General features: G+C 41.1%; 1 long non-coding RNA gene across 4 annotated transcripts in view; it reads right to left on the bottom strand.

Annotated features, from left to right (window-relative positions):
• The window catches only part of LOC144368277 (uncharacterized), an 81,077-nt gene that overhangs the window by 7,048 nt on the left and 49,560 nt on the right, over positions 1–24,469 (bottom strand). For 2 of the 4 annotated variants that reach the window (XR_013428079.1, XR_013428081.1), the window contains exons 3-6: positions 15,860–15,978; positions 14,962–15,021; positions 14,322–14,433; positions 275–426 (exon numbers count right to left, since the gene is read on the bottom strand). This is a non-coding gene — a long non-coding RNA (uncharacterized LOC144368277). The remainder of the gene's footprint in view (positions 1–274; positions 427–14,321; positions 14,434–14,961; positions 15,022–15,859; positions 15,979–24,469) is intronic. The other 2 variants (XR_013428082.1, XR_013428080.1) reach the window with 2 other exon arrangements.

Consider the following 24,469-nt stretch of genomic DNA (forward strand, 5'->3'; position numbering starts at 1 on the left):
TGGCTGATCTTTTAGTCTCCACTCCCAAAACATTCCCCGCAGAACATGCCAAAGAGCAGAGACCAACAGGTGGTGGAGTGACGAAGGAGACCCCAGATTGCTGGAAAGGGAGAGGCAAACATCTGTCCACACTAGCCCCCCACCAAGCGAAGCTACAGGGGCAAGGGGACAGAGGATAGGGTCAACCCTGAGAGGGAGGAAGATGCACATTCAAGCGTCTGGCCTCCCCTCAGCTTGAAATACACACATTGATATTCACAATCTATTTATTCACCCTATAAATGAGAGGTTACTGTAGAATTCAGGGTTTTGTTTGGTTCCTGTTCTACTCAGCTCCTCTCTCTGACATTCTTATTTCTTTCTCCCTACTTTTAACTTCATCTGACTTTATTTGGTTATTCACCAAATTGGCCACCAGGGTTGTTTCTGGAATAAAAAAACAAAGAGGGGTTTTAATCACACCTATTCATATATTTTTATTCTGCTTCCAACCGTGCAAATAAACATAAATATTCTCCCAAAACAGTCAAGAACAACAATCAAGCAAGCAGCTGGAGGCCCCACTAGTGATACAGAAAGATAAACACAGGTGAGGTGTGCGTATGTCAAAGATAAGCACACTGATATACCCAGGTGCACTGGGTGAGAGGGCTCCTAGCTGTGCTTTCTGGGAAAGAGTGAATGAGGGCAGAGATGAGGGCTAAGCAGGAAAGAGGGTGGTAGGCTGGAGAGGTGGACCCAGTAGGTATGAGAAATGCCATGTAGTCAGCAAAAGGACCCCAGGAGTGCGCTGCTTGGATGGTCATATTCTGATGGGAGGTATCTGTCAGGATTGGTTTGTCTTTGTGAGGCTGCAAAACTCTGGGCGACAGACTGAGCCCACGTGTGCTGCCCTGGCTCTATTAGGCACAAAGGACCTGTTATAGTTTGGATCTGGAATGTCCCCCAAAGGCTCATGCACTGCCAGCTTTGTCCCCAATGCAGCAATGTTTCAGAAGTGGGATTTGGGGAAAGGGATTGGATCACGAAGGCTCTGACCTGATCAATGAATTAGTCCATTGATAAATTCATAGCTGAATGGACTATTTAGATGTGGTGGAAACTGTAGGAGATGGGGCCCCCCTGGAAGAAGTTGGATCCTTGGGTGTTGCTTTTGGGAACTATCTTATCCTCAGACATCCCCTCCCCAACTTTCTGTTGTCCATGTGGTAAGGAACTTTTCTTGATGATGTACTTCTACCACGAGGTTTCTGCCTTGCCACAGGCCAAATAAGTAATAGATCCACCTGACCATAGACTGAAACTTCTCTGAACCCATGAGCCCAAATCAATCTTTTCTCCTTTAAGTTGATTTTATCAAGTATTTTGTCACAGTGACAGAAAGCTGACAAACACAGGGACTACATAGGTAATAAACAAGGGTGGGCCACATTGTGCCCACGGATTTGTGGACTGGCTAAGTGACTTGACTTACAGCCTTGAGTGTTTTTAATGATGAATTCCAAATGAATATTATAAAATACATTTACTCCAGGGCTTTAGTGAAATGGTGCTCTTCGCCAGGCTGAAGGAGTTTGGGTGTTATACTGCTGAAAGGCAGAAGATATGCTGCGTGAGCTGTCAACCACCTTGTCAGCCTCAGAACTACTATGATGACATTCCCAGGATTTGAAATGCCGGGCGACTGCCTGCTGTTTTCATTGGCGGTTTCCATGTTTGTCTCCCTCAAGAGCAGAAAGGACCTGAGAGCATCATTCATGTTTGCATTTTCAGAGATGAGCGCCATGCTAGAACATCACAGATGCTCTGGAATACTGATGGAGAGATTGACAGACTGAGCAGAGTCCAACAGGCCCTCACCCCCAGCACCCCTCAGAGACTCCCAGGCAGGAGCCAACATGGTGGAGCTCCCTTCCCTGATCCCACAGGCATTTGAGCTTGCAACCCTGGAGGCAAGCACTGTCGTCATTCTTTTTTTTTTTTTTAAGAGAGAGTGAGACATCAATAGACTTAAAAATAAGAACCATATGATCATCTCGATAGATGCGGAAAAAGCATTCGACAAAGTACAGCATCCCTTTATGTTCAAAACTCGAAAAACTAGGGATAACAGGAACATACCTCAACATTGTAAAAGCAATTTATGCTAAGACTCAGGCTAGCATCATTCTGAATGGAGAAAAATTGAAGGCATTCCCTCTAAAATCTGGAACAAGACAGGGATGCCCTCTCTCACCACTTCTGTTCAACATAGTTCTGGAAACACTGGCCAGAGCAATTAGACAGACGAAAGAAATTAAAGGCATAAAAATAGAAAAAGAAGAACTTAAATTATCACTATTTGCAGATGACATGATTCTATACCTAGCAGACCCAAAAGGGTCTACAAAGAAACTATTAGAGCTAATAAATGAATTCAGCAAAGTGGCAGGTTATAAAATCAACATGCATAAATCAAAGGCATTCCTGTATATCAGCGACAAATCCTCTGAAATGGAAATGAGGACAACCACTCCGTTCACAATATCCTCAAAAATAATAAAATACTTGGGAATCAACCTAACAAAAGAGGTGAAAGACTTATACAATGAAAACTACAGAACCCTAAAGAAAGAAATTGAAGAAGACCTTAGAAGATGAAAAAATATACCCTGTTCATGGATAGGCAGAACTAACATCATCAAAATGGCGATATTACCAAAAGTTCTCTATAGGTTTAATGCAATGCCAATCAAAATCCCAACGGCATTTCTTGTAGAAATAGAGAAAGCAATCATAAAATTCATATGGAAGAATAAAAGACCCAGAATAGCAAAAACAATACTAAGCAGGAAGTGTGAATCAGGTGGTATAGCGATCCCAGATTTCAAACTATACTACAGAGCAATAGTAACAAAAACAGCATGGTACTGGTACCAAAACAGGCGGGTGGACCAATGGTACAGAATAGAGGACATAGAAACCAACCCACAAAACTACAACTTTCTTATATTTGATAAAGGGGCTAAAAGCATGCAATGGAGGAAGGATAGCATCTTCAACAAATGGTGCTGGGAAAACTGGAAATCCATATGCAACAAAATGAAACTGAATCCCTTTCTCTCGCCATGCACAAAAGTTAACTCAAAATGGATCAAGGAGCTTGATATCAAATCAGAGACACGGCATCTGATAGAAGAGAAAGTTGGCTACGACCTACATGCTGTGGGGTCGGGCTCCAAATTCCTCAATAGGACACCATAGCACAAGAGTTAATATCTAGAATCAACAAATGGGACTTACTCAAACTAAAAAGTTTTTTCTCAGCAAAAGAAACAATAAGAGAGGTAAATAGGGAGCCTACATCATGGGAACAAATCTTTACTCCTCACATTTCAGATAGAGCCCTAATATCCAGAGTAAATAAAGAACTCAGAAAATTAGACAATAAGATAACAAATAACCCCATCAACAAATGGGCCAAGGACTTGAACAGATACTTCTCAGAGGAGGACATACAATCAATCAACAAGTACATGAAAAAATGCTCACCATCTCTAGCAGTCAGAGAAATGCAAATCAAAACCACCCTAAGATACCATCTCACTCCAGTAAGATTGGCAGCCATTATGAAGTCAAACAACAACAAATGCTGGAGAGGATGTGGGGAAAAGGGTACACTTGTACATTGCTGGTGGGACTGCAAATTGGTGTGGCCAATTTGGAAAGCAGTATGGAGATTTCTTGGAAAGCTGGGAATGGAACCACCATTTGACCCAGCTATCCCCCTTCTCGGTCTATTCCCTAAAGACCTAAAAAGAGCATGCTACAGGGACACTGCTACATCGATGTTCATAGCAGCACAATTCACAATAGCAAGACTGTGGAACCAACCTAGATGCCCTTCAATAGACGAATGGATAAAAAAAAATGTGGCATTTATACACAATGGAGTATTAAAAAATGCATTAAAAAATTACATTAAAAAATGACAAAATCATAGAATTTGGAGGGAAATGGATGGCATTAGAGCAGATTATGTATGCTAAGCGAAGCTAGCCAAGCCCTAAAAAACAAATGCCAAATGTCTTCTTTGATATAAGGAGAGTAACTAAGAACAGACAAGGGAAGAAGAGCACGAGAAGAAGACCAACATTAAACAAGGAGGAGAGGTGGAAGGGAAAGGGAGAGAGAAGGGAAATTGCATGGAAATGGAAGGAGACCCTCAGGGTTATACAAAATTACATACAAGAGGAAGTGAGGGGAAAGGGAAAAATAATACAAGGGGGAGGAATGAATTACAGTAGTGGGGGTAGAGAGAGAAGAGGGGAGGGGAGGGGAGGGGAGGGGGGATAGTAGAGGATAGGAAAGGCAGCAGAATACAACAGACATGAGTGTATCAATATGTAAATCAATGGAAGTGTAACTGATGTGATTCTGCAAGCTGTATACGGGGTAAAATGGGAGTTCATAACCCACTTGAATCAAAATGTGAAATATGATATATCAAGAACTATGTAATGTTTTGAACAACCAACAATAAAAAAAAATTAAAAATAAATAAATAAAGAGAGAGTGAGAGAGGAGAGAGAGAAAGAGAGAGAGAGAGAGAGAGAGAGAGAGAGAGAGAGAGAGAGAATTTTTTTAATATTTATTTTTTAGTTCTCGGCGGACACAACATCTTTGTTGGTATGTGGTGCTGAGGATCGAACCCCGGGCCGCACGCATGCCAGGCGAGCACGCTACCGCTGAGCCACATCCCCAGCCCCCTGTCGTAATTCTTATTTCAGAAAATTCACAATTGACTTATAAAATCGAGGCCTAGAAATGTTACAGATGATATTAAAGCCACTTTGTTGGAGAGAGACAGCCCTCAGGACCCATGCTCTCCAGCACCAAGCTCAACTTTATACTCCTGTCACTCTTGCATGGACATTGCTTTGTCGTGTGAAGGCTCAAGCCAAAGTTCTCTTAATAATAGAATTCATTTTAGATAGTTGTGAGATACAGATGATGTATAGGAGAAAGCAAGCAGAGAAATGGCAGTCCTACTTTCCAAAGGACTTCCATTAAAATTTGAAGGAATGGGGGACGTGAAGCGTTTTCTTACCTAAGCCAACTTAAGTAAGAAATTACATTCAGTGTAGAACCTCCTCTTTAAAATGTCTGAATTAACGATCAAGTCTTCACCCATCTACCCTTTAGCTCTGCAAATGCATATCAGAGATCACACATATGCCAGTTGGTACCAAAGGATAGGAAAGCCCAGTGAAAAACTGGGTTTTGAGTTGGAGACTTATCCTGACCTTCACCTCTATAGCCCTCAGTTGTCTCATTGGTAAAATAGAAATGATAATACCTAACCCACGTAGCTGTGACATTTAAATAAGGTTTATATACAAAAGGACCAGGTCCAGTCTCTGCTACATGGTGCACACCTACAAAATCTAGCAATTATTTCCACCACTGACCTGCTAAGGGCAGAACAGTTGGAATGGTCCAATTCAGTTCAACAGCAGCCAATAACAATCATTTAGAATTTAGATGAGCAGAATGTGTATTGGGAAGAGATGGAGATATTTCATCACTGGTATTGTTAAGGATTGCCAGTGCATGGTCATAACAAAAAAAGCAAATTGGCTTTTATTCCATTTTATTATTATTTTGAATTCCCTACAGATGATGCACCCCCCACCTGCACTTGAGACAGACCATTTCCACCCTCATGAGGCCTCAGTAAGCACTGACTTATATGTTTAAATGTTGAGGTGATAATCGGAATTAATTAGCATCATTATAAACCACATTTGGAGTAACTCCCTTTGGATTTTACACATGAAATCAACTGACTTTTGTTATTTAGCTGCAAACATCTTAATCCAATAAAAAGTAGGGGTTTTTCCAATTTAAAACTTTTTTATTTGAAGTGTAATACATAGAAAGAAAAACATGTCTATACTATTTGCCGACTGGATTTTCATAAGTGGAACACACTCATGTAACCAGAATCAGATAATTAAATAGCATATGGTCAGCACCCTAAAAGCCCCTCCACTCCTGCTTCCAGGTTTTAGCAATTTTTTTTTTTTTTTGGAAAAAGGATTCATATAATAAGCACTCTTTCATGTGTTGTTTCTTTCACTGAACATTCTTCATGAGACTCACACAAACTTTTGTGCGTGGTTGTGGGTGACCGGTTTTCATTGTTATATAGTATTCTATGGTGTGACTATACCATCATCTATCCATTCAACTATTGGTCGGTATTTGAGCTACCTCCAAGCTATAGTGGTTATCAATAGTGCAGTTCCAAAGTGGTTTTCAAAGGCAGGACCTATATCAGTAGTGCAATCCAGTGAGTGTTGACTTGTGGTGAATATATGTACATGTTTCTATTGGGCTTTTTCTTGGAATGCAATTGCCAGCTCACAGGAAATGCATAGATTTATTAGGTACTTCCTGACAGGTTTTCAAAAGGAGGACTTATATTAAGAATTGCACTATCACTTCCAGACCCCCAGGTCTTTACACTGAATTAAGGTTCCTGGAGAAAGGCAAGTAATGGATGATTTTGGCTAAAGGAGCCATAAGGCAGAAAGCCTGCTGGCATTAAAGTGCTCACTGGGGCTGACCACTTCAGGAACTTGCCTGGAGGAACCCAGGGCTTAGTTTCCCAGGCTCTGCTAGAGATCAGACATTCAGTCTTTCTCCACAAGAGGTCTGTGGCCATTGTCAATGATTTTTGGAAAAACAAAGAGAGTGAAAGAAAGCAGGAAAACAAAGCTGAACAATGAAAACAAAGCCAGCAGGTTCCAGAGAAAAGTTGTGAAGTTCAGAAGTGGCTATGAAAAGTAAATCACCAAACAAAGCCACCTGCCTTCCTCTCTTCCTTGTGACCATTCATTCCTTCAATGTCTCAGAGTCATCCCCAGAAGAACACTGGGGACATCTTTGGCAGCTCTTCCTGTCACCTCACCTTATTCAACTCTTCCTACAAAGTTTTTTTGTTTTGCTCCTCAAGGACCGAATTGCCCAAAACACAATGCTCTCTCCTGTGCTCCTGATGGGCACCTGCCTGTCTGTTACCCACTGAGACCACGTCGGAAACCCAAGGCCCTCAACCATGTCCTGTTGAAACTCAGTCCTCCTTTCCTCAAAATGTTTATCCCTACAAACCACCAGAACAAGTCTTATCAAGTCTACTTCTACTACCCGCAATCCCTTCCACTACCATCACCTGTACGTCTGCAGCAGTACCCATCTCCCTATGCCTGATCTACCTTTACTCAAATCCTTAAAGATCTTTCTAAAAAGGAAATGGGACGTTTTCCATTGTCCTCAGATTCAAATCAATCATAATTCCTTAGCATATTCATCAAGACTACTAAATCTTGTCAATTAATGTGTTAATAAAAAAGCAATATCCTATTATAGCTAAATTAGGCTTATTAAAATCTTGAGTAGTATTTTAATTTCAATAGAATTGGTGTTTTTTTTTTCATACTCTTATGTAAAAATTGAGTATCCCTTATCCAAAATGCTTGGGAACAAAAGTGCTTGGATTTTGGACTTTTTGAATTTTGGGATATTTGTATATACATAAGGAGATATCTTGGTGGTAAGTTACAAATCTAAACACAAAATTATGTATGTTTCATATGTATCTTATACATATAGCCCAAATGCATTTTTTAAAATATGTTTTTAGTTATAATTGGGCACAATACCTTTATTTTATTTATTTTTATGTAGTGCTGAGGATCGAACCCAGCGCCTTGTATGTGCTAAGCAAGCACTATACCCCTGAGCCACAATCCCAGCCCCAGCCCAAATGCATTTTACAAAATATTTTTAGTGCAACTGCATTTTTGAATGTGAGGTCACATAAAGTCAAGTTTGGAAAACTTCCCACTTGTAATATAATATTATTGCTCAAAACATTTCAGATTTTGAAGCATTTCTGATTTGGGATTTTTGAATTAGGGCTGATCAACCAGATTTTGTTTTATGCATTTATAAACTGAGAAAGGGCCCCTAGGCTTCATCAAACTGCCAAAGGTTATATATATATAACATAAAAATCTTAAGAAAAATCTCCATTAAATATTTGTTTTTTATCTGATCCTGGTGATTAAACCCAGGACCTTGCACATGCTAAGCAAATGATCTACCACTGAGCTGCATTCCCAACTCTTTTTAATTTATTGTGAGACCGAATCTCACTAAGGTACTCGGGCTGGCCTTGAACTTGGCAATTCTCCTCCCTCAACCTCCTGAGTCAATCCGCAGGCATACACCAAACTCCATTAAGTGATTTTTAATTGAGGCTGGAGATTTGGAGGTGTAAAATACGTAGACTGAGCCTGGAAAACGGATGGAAAAGTAAGCAGTTTAAAGATGGAATGCAAGTTGCCTCTCCAGAATTTCATCCGAATGTTGGTCCAGACTCCCTGCCTGGGGCACTTGAGCCTAGAGTTGTGCATCCAGAGGGTGGCTGGAGTCCACCGTGGAGGGGACAAGAGGAGGGAGATTTGACAGATGAAGTCCCTTGGTAAAGGGTAAGCCAGTTTCTTTGCAGGTCCAACAACAAGACAGTATGGAAGGGAAGGAGAAGCAAGATCCTCACCAGAGGCCATGTGCTGAGATCACACCAAGACCCTGAACTTGAGAATCAGTCAGACCTGGATCCAAAGTAACAACTAACAGCCTGTGGGGATTTAGACAAATCATTTAATACCTCTGAGTATCTGTTTTCTCACAAGTAAATACCCATATTTCAGAGTTGTGAAGATCAAATGATAAAACATGGAAAAGTGCTTCGCTGCAGAGTAGATGATTGACAACTTGTCAGCTCTGTCACCCTCTTCCCTAATCCGAGACTCTGATCTCGATCACTCATTATCGGGGCTTAGTAATAATAACTAGATTTATTGACTTCTTACCAGGTCCTGGATCCTATGTTAAGCACATCATTTTCATCCTCACAAAATCCCAGTGAAGTAGGTCTATATTTTACACGCGAAGAAATGAAGGCTCAGAGCTGTTGAGGGCCACAGCCGAGTCGGGATGACGCATGGCATTCTGCCAGAAGGGAGTGGTTGAGAGGTGCCGCCATCGAGCCATTGAGATGATGATGGGGAGTGTGCCTGGAGTGCTGGTGGAGTTCGGGCAATAAAGTTTCCTGTTTGAACGTACAAGTGCTTTGCGGCGGCTGGGTGATTTGTGCCCAGCCAGACTGCAGCACAGAGCTGTTAGTATAATTTGCTCAAGGCCTCATAGCTAGGAAGTGGTGGAACTGGCATAGGAACCAGGCTGACATTGGAATCTATGTTCTGGATTATGCTGCTTCTGAGAAGACTGTCGTTAATCTGTTGGGTATACCTTTAATCCACAAGTACTGACGTTTGACGAAAGCTCAAGAAGGCTCTGCTTAATAAACAATGCCTTGGAACACCAAAATAAAGAAAAGCAAAAAAGCAAAGAGGTGGGTTGGACGAGTGAAAATACTCAAAACGCAGATGATCTAAACAAATGCTTAGAATAGTAGCAGTCATCTCTTGGGCACTGGAGAATATCTCCGTTGCTCCTGGGTGGCTGGAAGCAGCAACGATAGCAAGATTTGAGATACAACAGTTCTTCCTTAGATTTATGTGACAGAAGTCACTCGGGATGATGGCAGTTTCTCCTCCTACAGTCTGTCCCTCCTGGAGACCCAATAATGAAGATTAATCTCTGTGTGGTGCTTAGAGTGTAGTCAGCATTCACTCCTACGGGGCATCTGCGGACACATTCTGGGAAAGGTTTGGGGCCAGGGTCATCTGTTTTCTAAGACCAGAAAACTGAGGTTCAGAGAAGCACAGTGACCTGCTCAAGGTCAATGGACTAATAAAAGCTAGATTTAAACTCTATCTTCCGAATGCTTTTCAAATGCTATTTTCACCTCCATGGTTCATTTTCATCCCTGGTCTAAATTAGAAAGAACAGAGATTAAGGCTTCTTGGAAGCAAATTTCTAGACTCCTGAGATGTGTATATACTACAGTTAAGAGGCTAGAAGATGGGATGGCCAAAAACACCCAGCATTTTTTTAAAAAAATAACAGGAACAGATTTATTGAGATATAATTTGCAAATCATAAATTCACCCTTTTAAAATGCATGATTTGGTGGATTTTTATATACTCACAACTACATCAGCACTGATTAATTCCACAACACTTTTATCACCACAGACCGAAACCCACAGCTATTGCAGTTATTCTTTGCTCCAGCTTTATGGACCTCTAATCTAATAGTGCTTCTGTGGATTCACCTATCCTGGACATTTCTTGTACCTACTGTCATTCACTAGGTGGCCTTTTGGGTCTGGATTCTTTTACTTACATCATATTATTTCCAAGGGACACTCATTATTGTAGGATGTAGCAGCACATCATTCTCTTTATAGCCAATAGCATTCCATTGCTTGATGTACCACATTTTATTTATGCACATATCAGCTAATAGAAATTTGGGGAGTTCTAATTTGGGGCTATTATGCGCTATGAATAGTGCCACTGTGAGCGTTCAAGTGCAGGTTTTTGTCTGGACACACGTTTTCATTTCCCTTGGAGATATGCGTAGGAATAGAAGTGCTGGGTCATATCATAATTCTATGTTTAGTTTTGGCAGAGATGCCAGATTAGAATAGTTCTTTATTATATTTGTTTCCTTACTATTTACTATTCCATTTAGTCTATTTCCAAAGTAATTATATCATTTTTGCATTCCTACCAGTATGAGGGTTCACATTTCTCCACATCTTCCTAAACTTACTGCTATCTGATGTTTTTATTATAGCTATTTTAGTAGATGTGAAGTAGTATCTCATAGTTTTGAGTTGCATTTCTCTGATATCTAGTGATGTTGAATATCTTTTCATGTACGTGTTGGCCAGTTGTATTCCTTTTTTGGAGAAATGTCTATTTATATCTTTTGCTTACTTAATTAGGTTGGTTTTTTTTTACTGTCGAGTATAGGAGTTTATTAATATATTCTAGAAATAAGTCCCTTATCAGAGATATGATCTACAAATATTTTTTCTCATTTGATTGGTTGACTTCTCATTTTTAATAGTATCCTAATAAATACCATAGTTTTTAATTTTTATATAGTCCAGTTGATATATTTTTTTCTTTAAAGACTTGTATTTTTCATATTTTAAAAAAAATTGCCCAATCCAAGATCACAAAGATTACAGATGTTTTCTTTAAGAGTTTCATACATTTAGGGCTATGATCTATTTTGAGTGTAGTTTGTTTGTGAAATGAAAAGAACTTCAAATGGGCATGGTGGTGCATACTTGTAATACCATCTACTCAGGAGGCCGAGACAGGAGGATTGCAAGTCTGAGGTCAGCCTAGGACCTTAATAAGACCCTGTATCAAAAAAAAATATTTAAAAAAAGTTGGGAAGCTGTGAATGTAGGTCAGTGATGGAGTGCCTCTGGGTTTAATCCCTAGTACTGCTAAAAGAAAGAGGAGGAGGAGAAATGAGAAACGGAGAAGAAAGAAAAAGAAAAAATAAAGAAAAGACTGTCATTCTTTTGTGTATGTATATCCAACTGGTCCATTTGTTGAAAAGTCTATTCTTTTCCCATCAAACTGATTTGCCAGCCTTGTACGAAATCAATTGATCACAAATGTAAGGGTTTTATTTCTGTATGCTCAGTTCCCTTCCATTGATTTATATGTAGGCCCTTACTCAGTACCACATTATCCTGATCGCCATAGTTTTGTAGAAAGTTTTGAAATCAGGAAATGTAGTTCTTGGACTTTGTTATTATTTTTCAACTGTTTTAGCTATTCTGGTCCCCTTGGTATTCTATATGCAGTTTAGGACCAGCTTATCCAAATCTGAAGAGGTTAGAAAGTAGGGGGAGAAAAAGGCACCTAGGATTTACACAATGTATGGATCAGTTTGTAAGGTCCTTGCTTAGCATCTGCACTGCCATCTTAAGTGACAGATGCTGTTTTAATGAAAAGGTTTTGCTTTCCCGCCCGAGGGCATTTCTGAGAAAGACTCACCACTCCCTCGTACCAACACAACCCCTAACAGCTGTATTAGGACCCACAGCTCTGATCCCTGAGCCTTCCCCCAATAAAGTCCTGAAACCCAAGCCTGTTTTGCCTCTCTCTCCTGTAGAGAGGTGGCCTTTACTTGTCCACTCTGACAAATAAACCCTCTCGTGTGTATTTCTGCCTGGTCTCCGTCTTTCATTTCTCGCTCACCCATCTCTCCTTGTTTGCTTTCCCTTCAACAGGCATTTTAACAATTTTAGTCTTCCAGCCCATGAACATAGATTATCTTTTCATTCATTTAGTTCTTCTTCAATTTCTTAGAATACTTCATAGTTCTAAGCATACAACCCTTGCATTAATGTTGTTAAGTTTATATCCCAAGCTTGCGTTCTTTTTTATGCTACAAGTTTTTTTCTAGACGTGTCTTAAGTTCTCTTAGCTATATGCGCAGGAATGGAATTGCTGAATCATAGTAGATGAAATTGCTTTCCTAATTTTATTTTTGGAGTTTTCACTGCAAATGTATTAGAAACGTAATTGATTTTTGTATATTGATATAGTCTCCTGAAGCCTTGCTAAACTCCATTTATTAGTTCTAAAACTTCACAGTAGATAGCCCAGGATTTATATATATATATATATATATATATATATATATATATATATATATGCTCATGTCATCTGCAAATACAGGTAGTTTCCTTTTTTCTTTCTATCTGGATGTCTTCTGCTTCTCTTGACTAATTACCTTAACTGGAACATCCAAGACAATGTTGCATAGAAGTGATGAGAGCAGCTGTCTTATTGCTGAATCTTAGGGAGAAAATATTCAGTATTTAACTATTAAGTAGACACTAGCTGTGTGTGTGTGTGTGTGTGTGTGTGTTTCATTTTGTCCTTTATTGAGAATTTTTGTTTCTTTGTTTGTTTTTGATGTTGTTATTGTTGTTTATTTGGGGTATATTTTGTGAATGGCTTTGGTTAGGTGAAGGAAGTTCCCTTCTATTCTTTGTTAAATATTTTTTGTACAAAACACGTACACTCAGAAAAAATGAGAAATTATACCCCATCTATGTATGATATATCAAAGTGCATAAATGCATTCTAATGTCATGTATAACTAATTTTTAAAAATTTTTAAAAAAAGAATAGCATTAAACTGAAAAAAATATGTTGATTTTATCAAATGTTTTTTTCTGCGTCTATTGAGATTATTATGTACTTTGTTGTCCTTTATTCTATTGATATGGTGTATTACATTAGTTGATTTTTGTATGTTATGCCATTTTTGTTTCCTGGGGGAAAAAAATCCCACTTTACCATGTCTATGACCTTTTTTTGTTGTTGTTGCTGGTTCAGTTTACTGGTATTAGAATGTTTGTACAGATGCACCTCAATTTACAGTAGGATTATATCCTGATAAATCCATTGTAAGTAAAAAACACCTTGTGTTTAAAATGCATTTAATGTACCTAACCTACCAAATAACATAACTTAACCATAGAGTGTACTGCAGAGTATCGAATATTTACCCTCATGATTATGCAGCTGACTAGGAGCTGTGACTCACAGCATTCTGAGAGAATCATACTGCATATTGCTAAATTGGCCAAATATCTAAGTTGAATACTCAAAATATGGCATGATAAAAATGGTAAAAATTATATTATATTTAGTAAGATGCATATTCACATTCATATTCATATCATTGTAAATGTGAAAAATCGTAAGTCAGACCATCCTAAGTTGGAGACTGTCTGTATCTATAGTAATAAGAGCTATTGATCTGTAGTTCTTTTGTGATGTCTCTGTCTGGTTTTGCTATCAGTGTAATATTGGCCTCACAGAATGAGTTGTAAAATGTTGCCTCCTCTTCTACTCTTTGGGAAGAGTCTGTGAATGATTGATATTAATTCTCCTTTAAAGGTTTTTCGTAGTTTAGCAGTGAAGCCATCTCGGCTGTGGCTTTGTGAGTGTATGTGGGGATGGGTAATTATTTCTTGATTAATAATTCAGTCTCTTTGTTATAGATCTACTTGGAATGTTTTTGTATTTTGGATCCTGATTATTATTATCACCATGGCAGTAAAAAATATTTGTAATCATAATCCACTAAGAATTCAGGTTGGGTCGCCATTTAGTCTTGGTTTTATGGTTCTTGAGTCTCTGCTTTAAGAGTCTTAAGATCTCAAATTATTTACCATTTATTATGTTAGTTTTCCTCACTGTGGTAAAATACCTGAGATAATCAACTTAAAAAGAAAAAAGGATTTATTCTGGCTTACCATTTCGGGGTTTCAGTCCATGGTCATGTGATCCATTGTGTTTGGATCTGTGGCAAGGCAGGCATCATGGCGAGGAACCTATCGTAGAGAAGAGCTGCTCATCTCAGGGCAGCTAGGAAACAAAATAGGGAGAGAAGTAGGGGTCCCAATGGCCCTTTCAAGGACATGCTCCAAATGAGCTAGTGAGGTCCCACTACCTCCCAATAGCATGAGGGTCTTTTGGAAACACCTAAATCCAAACTGTGATATCTAGGTTACAAAACACAAATTTAACATGAATAAGTAAAAATACAGAGAATCGTAAAGAAGTGAGGAATTGATCGGGAAGAGAAATAAAGAGGAGATGTGCCAGGTTTTAAAGTCCACTGTAACAGAGGATTGCCAGTTCATGCCCAAAAGTTGCTCCTGGGGAGACCCTCTAACTCTAGTCCCCCGTGAGGGACCTTGACCCTTTTCTACCAGCCAAGGTTACCTGGCCAGAGCAGGGCTCATCCCGGAGCAGCCTGAGGTCAGTGACTTAAACCAGCATAAAAAGGGGAGCTGTGTCAATCAGACTCTCTTCTGGAATCTGAATCTGGGGAAGCAAACCAAGACAGCTGCCAGTCCAGCCAGTTGCTAAAAGACTTGTCCCGGGTATTACCTTGAGGTCAAGGTGGGACTGGAGATCCCAGGGCAAGCCAAAGTCATGAGGAAACAGAAACTGTGGAGTAGAGAACAAGCTGATCAGTAAAGGAGTCAACTCTCACAATAGGCAGCCACAGCATGAGAAAAAGACCGTTCAACCAAAACCAGAGCCGCGGAGCAGCGAGTCCTGGAATTTGCCTGGGAACACGGTATCTCGCCAACCTCTGTAAATCCATGCGTACCCTTTGTGCCACTCCTTGCCCCTGTTTTCCTGATGACTCTTTGAATGCTGTTCTCTACACACTAAGAACTACAGTGAAACAGACTTGGTTGGGCAGAGTGGAAGGGAAAGAAGTTCAGGATCCCAAATCAGCATGGATGGCCTCATAGAGATGGATTACTCATGGACTACCCAGGGAAGGGCAGAAAGAGGACTTTTTAAAGTAGGAGATTACAACGGTCCACACACCTAGATTTTTAAATAGTCTAAACTGTGTATTTGGTGAATGAATGAAAGTAAACAAGTTGGGCTCTCAGAATCAGGACTCTAGACTTGATACGGAGGCAACAGGAAACCTCCATGGTTTGGAACAGGAAGGTGATACCATCAATCAGGCATCTGAAAAATCACACAAGGTTTGCAAAGACATTCCATCCCCAACAGTGGAGCAGGCTGGGCCTGGTGTCACAGTGCTGGACTGAACAAGTCCAGCCACACACTGGCTGAGGAGACAAGAAGGCAGTGCCCGCTGGGAAGCAGAGCCGCACTGTAGTGAGGGCTGAGGGAGGCATCCTCCCCGACATATCAGAAGCTAAGAAGTGGCCAGAGCCACCAGCCAGGGAGGCCGCTGTGGGGAATGCTGTTCCTCTTTCTGTCTGTGGGGAAGTAGCTCTAAGTTTCTATGCAAACTCACCATCAGTTCTCAACGGGCCCAAAGAACAGGGCTGTCGGCCTCCTGTGGACTTCGGTGTAGAACTCAGATGTCACACGTAGATCCGTGACAGTTGTGTCCTCATCCTGTCAACTAGGCATCTGTAAGACAAGCACCACAACGGTCTGTCTCACTTATGTGGAATCTAAAAAGTCGATCAAGTAGAAAGTAAAACAAAGGTTACCAGAAGCTAGGGTGGGTCTTCAGTTGGGAAGATGGGGAGATACTGGTCAAAGGTTAAAAAATTTCGGTGACATATGAGGAATAAATTGAAGGGAACTAGGTACAATAAATTGAAGAGAACTTGGTGACCGTAGCTAATGACAATATTTTGTATCCTTGAAGAATACAAAGAACGCAGAGGTTGTGTTCTTATCACAGAATGATAACCGTGTAAGGCAACATTTGTGAATTAGCTAGGTTTCGCAACTTCACAAAGTACATATACTTCAAAACATCATGTGGTATATGATAGACATATAATTTTATCTGTGAATTAAAAAACAACATGAAACACGTATGTTCTGTAAATTCCTCCTTTTCTGGACTGCCAAGGTTTCTTTCTCAACCCATAACACAGGTTGGATAAAGACCTGCTTCTCCCAACCCCACTGTTTAAAGACCCACCCTCTCCAAGATGACGTTGGAGGTTATAAATAAAGTGTTTTGTTTTGCATGCCCAGCAAGGAGCACAGACAGTATCTCCCCCAGGGCACCAGGTGCATGTCCTGGGCCTCCTGGCTTTGCTCCCTGGCCTCCTGTTTCTTATCCCTTGGCTCTGGAGGCAGGCCCTGGTGTCCCTCTGGGTTCATCCCATCTGCCATCCAGTGGTGGTTGGACTCTGCATAAGGGTAAAGTGGAAGCAGCATGGTTAAGACCCCAAGCCTGGGAGGGCAAGGAGGAGTGGGAGGGGAGGCCGGCAGAGAAGAGATACAGGCAGCATCTGCTGGTGAGGGACCGAGGTGTGGGACCACCCCAAGTACCAGTCGCCCCTGCAGCAGGTAGGACACAGCCTGCCCAGCACAGATCAAGAGGAGGAGTGGCTTCGCCTCCATAGTCTCCCCCACCCTGACGGCATTAAAGGCCACACTGGGCCCACAATGACTCTTTGATGAAGTGGATGCCGCATCCTGCAGGGCCAACCGTCTCAGGGAAGAGAACAGCTCAGCAGAAAGCAGATCCCGCTTTCCAATTGGCTCTTCTCTTGTCTGCTTGCTTTTAAAAGTGTGGCTTCTGGATGCCACTTTCATTCTAAGCCACCTATAGCTTCTCAGCTGGGTAGGGTGGTGTTGGGGATGGAGGGGGGGAGGATCCAGCAACAGTCACTGCCAAGCGGCTGGGCTTCTGTGAGAACACCTATGGATGTATACTGTTCCGGGCAAGAACAGAACAAAGTCGCTTTTATCTGCTGCTTTCCAAAAGCCTTTGTGTGCTTTGGAAGCTGGGTATTATTGCATTATTAAAGCCCCAGTGAGCCAGCCAAGGCAAGGATACACCAGAGCTGTCCCAAGCAGCCTCGGCTAGTTCAGACTTAGCCTGTGACCCTGCCTGACTCCTGGCCTGTCTTACCCACCAGCCAAGGAAGGCAGGAGAAGAGGAGGAGCAGGAAAGAGGCTGGCTCTTACTGAAGGTGCCCCGCTTCTCACTGAACTGGTCCAGCCAGTTCCCAGGAATTATTCTAAGCATAATCCATTTTGCCAATATTATGTTTCTTAAAGCACCAGCAGCACAAAGCAGCACAAAACAATTGCATGAGATCATATCTGCAATCAGATTTCCCAGGGTTCAGCTAGCAATGTGGGAGAGGTTGGGAGGACCAAGTGTTCACTTCTCTGTGTGTCCTCCCAAAGGGGCTGGGGACTGGGGAACAGCCTGGGGCATAGTGTGCTCAGGGCAGGTTTGCTCTAGTTTGCTCAGATTCCTAGTTATAACACCTGGGAGCTTTGTCATCCCTGGCCCAGCTCTCACAGAGGAGAGGAAGTCAAAAGAGGCAAGGTGATTTGTCCAAGGTCGAACAGTGGGTTGTTCCCCGATTGGATAACCACAGCTTGGACCCAAGCTGAGCACACTTGGGGTGCCTTCTCCAGGTCCACAGGCACAGATGACCTTTAAATGGCAGTGGCAGTTTCACATCGGTGTTTGGAAAGACAAGCCCCCAGAAGGCCAGGACTGTATTTTTTCATGGGTCTCAGGTGGCACCCAGTGAGGATCAGGTATATGGAAGACCTTACACTTTTGGGGGGGAACCATGAATAATATTATCAATATTCCTTCTCCAACTAGCTCCCGTGTGCCTTATTGGCATGTAAATGTGGAAAAACAGTCCCAACTGGAGAGGGCGCAGTTTCACAGAAGAGCAGAGGGCCACCATGGGTGGCGCAGCCCCTGCACTCCGCAAAGGATTTGGCTGCGAGATCTAGCCAGGGCCAAAACCCAACCTGCCCTCCAGTCACGGGGCGGCCCCTGGCAAAATGTTCCTCTTTCTAGCCTCAGGTCACGTTCACCTCTGTGTCGAATAGCTTCCTTCTGTACCATCTGTAATTCCCCTTCTACCTCATTCTTGTGTTATCTACTCAAAGTTTCCCTTTCTAAAATTTATGGTTTCCAAGTTTCCTTCTTAAGTGATAATGACCAGTCTCGTGGTAAGTCTGGCCTGCGGTGCACTGTGTGAAGCCCCCCCAGCCCAGCTACTTGTTCCACTTTTTGGATATGATTTTCCCACAAGACACACAGCTCTCTGTCCCCATGCCACTTCCTCCAGGGGGCCTTCCCTGACCTTCTTTGTCCCTCCACAGAACCTACCTCAGAGAGCAAGGTTCCTCTCCACAACGCCTATGCGTTCCCCAGAAAGTTCTCAGTCTGCTGGTTGAAAATGATCTAGCCTATCCTTGCCTCAGCTCTGCTCTGCCCCGTATGAGTATGGTAGCTATCAGCATGTAAGGCATTGAGCACTGAACTGTGTCTAGTCTGAATAGAGAGATGTGTCGTAAATGCAAAATACATGCTAGACATTAAATGCCTAAAAAAAAAAAATCATGTAAAATATCTCAGTAATCATCTTGATCTCGATTACCCGTTGAAATGATGCTATTTTAGATGTACTGGGTTCAGTTAAAGATAGGATTAAAATTACTTTCTCTTGTTTCTTTTTTTCTTTTTGTAATGTGATTAATGAGAAAAAAGTGTATTTGTATTTCATTATATGGAATATGTTTATATTACATGAATTGCATTAAGTGTAAGGCATATATGTAAGACACACATACATGTGACATTATAACATAGATTACATTACATTTCTATCATTCTATGCTGCATAGACTGGAAACTTCCAAGTGTCAAAGTACAATGTTAACTCATCTTTGTACCCCCAGCATATAATGCAGACACACGTTGGGGTGTTGAGAAAACATTTTACAAGTGTCACCTGTGTTGTCACTCTCCCCTCCCACCTGGCTGTCTCTCTTAAGATGCTTTGCATGCCCTGAGCCTCACCTGTCAAGCACATGGCAAGAGGCAGGTGCAGAATAAATGCTAAAAAAATAGAAGTAAACATTTTATCTAAACATGCAGAGAGCAAAATGTTTAAAATCTAGTCTATTTTAATCCTACTTGGGGATCATAGATATGATATTGACACTTTATAGGTGGGAAAAGAGTAAAGTATCTGGAACTCCCTGGAAGAATTTTTCCAAGCCAAGATAAGGGGTCATCAGGCTTTTAGATGAGGGGCAAATGTCTTAAAAAGTTGCTAATTAGAAAAACAGTTCTGGGCTCTGCAAACAAACACAGGAAAAAATACATAAGATACAGGCTAATATTCACCACAATATCAAGTAATAGCCTAACTTAGTAAGTATTGATCAATTCAATGTTAATTCTAAACTTTAAAAAATATTGTATTATTAATATATGAATAAAATAGGAATTGTAGTACAGTATTTCATTTTCTGTACTCTTTACTGGTGTAAAGATGCCAGTTATCCACTAAATGAGATATCAGCAATAAATCTTTTCTCCTTAAATGTAAAACAAGAAAATCAACAAATAAAACTGGCCCATTGTAAAAGAATTTTGTAAAAGGCCTCAAACCTCACAATTATATAGATTTTTTTCTTTTTCAGTGCTAGGAATTGAACCTAGGGCCTCACTCATGCTATGCAAATGCTCCACCACTGGTCACATTCCCAGACCAAATACACAGAAATGCTTAAAGCAAAAACTCAGAGTCCTCTGTGGTCCGGTCTATGTGGCATTAAGTGTTAGAAATGTAATGTAATATATGTTATAATGTCACATGTATGTATGTCTTTATAATTATCTTAAAAAATAAAACAATAACCACAAATGAAAAGTTGGTGTTCCTTCAAAGCCTTTGTGTTGGTTTTTAAAAAATATTCTATTCTCAATATCAGTCTGCAACTTACTCTTTAAATGTATCAATCAATTGCCAACATTTTTCTGGGTTAGTATATGTAGATCTATCCCATTCTTTCTAGCACAGCATTCCTCCTCTTGACACAAGCCCTTACTGCTATGTATCAGCAGAAAGGACAAATACCTTTTCACTATCATAAATAGACACTAACAAACAACCTCAGACATGTCTTTGTAATGAACAAAAAGAGTTTCACTTATGTCCAGTGAGGATGGTGCAATCAGAATAGGATCATCTATATATATTTTTTTTAAAAAAGGGGGTGTAGAGGGTGCAGAGAATGGAGGGGGATGCCCACAGTGAATTATTGAGCTTGGTTTGAAGGTGTTTGTAATACTGAAAGAAAAGACCACTTCACAGGGACTTGTCTTCTACTTCCATAATTCTAAAAGTGCTTCTTTTTAATTTAACCTAAATTAATTTCATCTGAAGTCTCTATTTTGGATTGGTCTGTGTGAATTTCAAGAACATTATCTTAACCTAGGTCCCAGGAGGAACTACAAGTAGATATATTTTCTCTGGTCTAGTGTTCCCTGAATTACTTTCCACTTTTTCCTATTTAGGGACTTACAGATTCTTTAGTTACACAGATAACTCTGGTTTGAAATGAAAACAACAGTATGTCTTTTATAATTTTCCTGAGAAAGAAAAATTCCAATAGTGAATAATATCCCTAGGGTTTCTCCTTCCCCACATATTGCATCCAAAAGCCAACTTGACTTGGCCTTACACTAATCTTGGAGACATGTCACTAACATATCTGAATTCAAGTCTATGGACCTGAAGAAATGGTACGTTTTAATCAATTTGTCTATTGCTTTCAGATGTCCAGTGTCCAGAATCACGATTAAAACGATTTCTGATGTTTGTGGCTAGTTAGAAGCATTTTATTCCAATAAACCCTAGGAAACTAATATAATGCACTTGTTCATTAAGATATCCAACAATTATGAGCTAGATGTTAGACCAAGGAGCTAGTGAATAAGGTGCCAAACTTTTCACAGAAGTGTATGTTATCAATATGTTTTTAATGGGCCACCATAATTGTTATAAGTAACACTTTCCCCATCTAATAATATAAACATATTTCATGATCATAAATAAAAAAATTATATTGCTATAACAAAACACCTGACACTGATTAACTTATAAATAGCTCACAGTTTTAGAGACTGGGAAGTCCAAGAGCATGCTGCTGTCTACTGAGCTTCTGGTGAGCACTTTCTTACTACGTGCTAACTTGGCAGAGGGCATCACAGGGCAAGACAGAGCAAGCCCACTAGCTTGGGTTTGCCTTCCTTTTCTTATAAAGTTTCTAATGCCATCATGAAAGCCCCACCCTCATGACCTCATGTGATTCAAATGACTTCCCTGAGGCACCGCCTCCATATACCATTCACACAAAAAGTTGAGGATTAAGTTTCCAATGCATGAACTTTTTGAGGACACCTTCAAAACAGAGCATGGTGCCACCTCCTTCCACTTGTTGTCCAGATTAAAGATGGCGGGTGTAAAGCATGAGAGCAAAGTTCGTCTTCCAATAAGGACAGCTATTACTATTATTTCCAATTGCAAGTAGTACTCGAATTAAGGGCAAAATTGAGCGAGCCAAGGAACAAGGTGGTCAGGAGAAAAGAAGATCCTAACAATGGTAGTACCAAATTTGAACCCCCATTGCAAAAGCTTTGATAGCCACTGTCTGTGGTGCCAAGGAACTAGCAGACATCATGGAAGCACTGTCAGCCAAGCTCTGGGCTGGGAAGTTTACATGCATCATCTTACTTCTCTGAACAAACTTTCCAGGTAAAGTTCTCAAACCTGTGCTTGTCCACTTACCAGGCTACCCTCTGCTGCACCAGGCCACTTAATAATGCCTTAACAATTTCTTCTGCAAAATTTTCTCCACTTGACCCCATTCTGGTCACAGGAGCAGATCCAGGGCCTCCCTCTTGCCTAGTTTGATTTATCACTGCCTCTATCAGGACTTTTTCTGTTACAGTTGACATAAAGTCAATGAAACTATAGCTTCACCATGTGAGGGACCAAAATGTACTCATGTACATCAAAAGTCTGGAAGTGGAATCTGACTTCAGGCATGGCTGCACTCAGGGGCTCAGATGGTGTTATTAGAGATTTGTCTCTCTCCTGTCTTTCAGTCCCACTTCCCTCTGGGTTCTGAGGGTTGACTTTATTTTCAAAGGGCTCTCCCCTCTGGATAGAAATCTTATAAACCATGTCTCTACTGTTCATATGCCAAATCTTAGTGAAAAATCACATGCCCTTTCCTCCACTAGTCACGGTGGCTCGAAGAATGGCCTATGTTCTGGCCAGGCCTCCATCTCCAACCTATCCCTGTGGCCGGGGGATGGAGGGTCCACCTTACCTGTGTCACGGGAGTGGTTCTGCATAGAACAGAGTCCCATGATGAAAGGAAAGGGAAAGAGAGTCCTCAACAAAACAGAGCCACAGGTATCGACCGTAGAATTCTTGTTCTTCACTTAGTGACAACTTTCATAGATTCAGCCTTTTGTCTTAGACAAGCACATACTTAAGAAACTACACAGGAATTCCATAACTGTTTTTTTGTTTGTTTTTGCATATTTATCTTGCATTACTACGTACAGGCTCTACAAGTCTAAAAAATTCTGGGTGGACATGGTAGATCCTGCTCCCTTTTCCTGCTTGATTTAGTATATAATAGCACTATGATTTTTCTATGCTTTGGGCTGCAATTTTCAGAAAACTCCAGTCAAAATGGCTCACAAAATGAAGAAAATGTCCTTCCACTCATGCTAAGAAGTCCCATGGCCGGGCAGCTCCAGGGTGGACTGAGCTGGCAGCTCAGGCTCTTTCCATTGCTCCTCTCTGCCATCCTCACTGCAGCATCTATGTCTTCAGTGTGTTCCCCTCAAGGTGGCAGGATGGCCACTGTCCTGGGCACCATACCCAGGTGTGCAGGAGGAAAGATGGACTCCCCTGCCTTTCCCCAAAATGGAGTCCCCTCCTGTCACCCAACCTGCCCTGACCCGTTCAGGGGTGATTTACACTTAGATCTTAACCAATGAGGATTCTGTCACTGAACACTCCTAAGTCACATTGGTCACATTTTCATTATTCCAGAATGATGTTCTATTATGATTGTCAAGTTAAATAGCCACAGCAGAGTTCTGCATTGATCCTTATTAAGCACCGACTGTGTGCCTTGACTTTGCGGGGGCCCAGGAATGCAAAGACAAGACGTGGTCCTCACCTTCAGGAAATCTAAATCTAGTAGGGGAGACAGACAAATAACCAACCACCGTGAAAGATGACTTTCATCTCCGCCAGAGGATGAGAACCAGCCCAAGGACTCTGGAGTGTGAGATGTAAGGACACATTGCTTCAGGGGGAGGACAGGGCAGGCTGCAGGAACTTGCAGCAGGCCCAGAACGAAGTAGGAGAAGCTTCCTGCAGGTGGAGTTTTAGGGAAAGAATCTTTAGGGAAAGAGGCCATAGCAACCAAGTCATGGTTAGGAGAAAACCTAGTCAAGCTTTTGAAGAAAGGTAGAACCCAATCCAGGTCAGCTGCAGAACAGTGGCATGGAATCACTGTGCAGGGTAGACTAGAGCAGGGAGAACTGGATTCAGACAGCTGAGAAGCTGTAGTCAGCCGAGGTGTAGCTCAGAGGTCAAGTGCTTGGGGGAAGCCCTGGGTTCCAGCCCCAGCCCTGTGGAGAGGGGCGGGAGGCTCACAGGCAAAAATGGAGGCTTAAGAAAAAAAGGAAAAGAGGAGACGAAGAGGGGGCAAGTGGGGTGCATTGCTGTAAAGACTAAGCTCTATTGATGATTGAAAATGGGTTTTTTAAAAAAATTGCATTTCAGAATATTGTAAAAAAGCGTTTTTTTTTTTTTTGTTTCATTCTCTTTAAATTGATATTGTAAATCAAACTATTAGAATAAGTTGCAAGAGGACCCCAATATAACAACCCTCTGTTAGATCCGGACCCTATGTGAGAATTTTACTTGTAATATGACTTTGTCCCAGTAGTTACCACACTGTCCCTTATATCAGTTGATATTTATGGAACATAAATATTTATTATGATGCAGTAGTCTAAATTTAGACCTAATGGCTATGTTTAAATTGTCACAGAGTGGTTGTTTCTTAGTGATGT

Source organism: Ictidomys tridecemlineatus, chromosome 11 (genome assembly GCF_052094955.1).
Source record: "Ictidomys tridecemlineatus isolate mIctTri1 chromosome 11, mIctTri1.hap1, whole genome shotgun sequence".
In the NCBI taxonomy this organism is placed as follows: Eukaryota; Metazoa; Chordata; class Mammalia; order Rodentia; family Sciuridae; genus Ictidomys; species Ictidomys tridecemlineatus.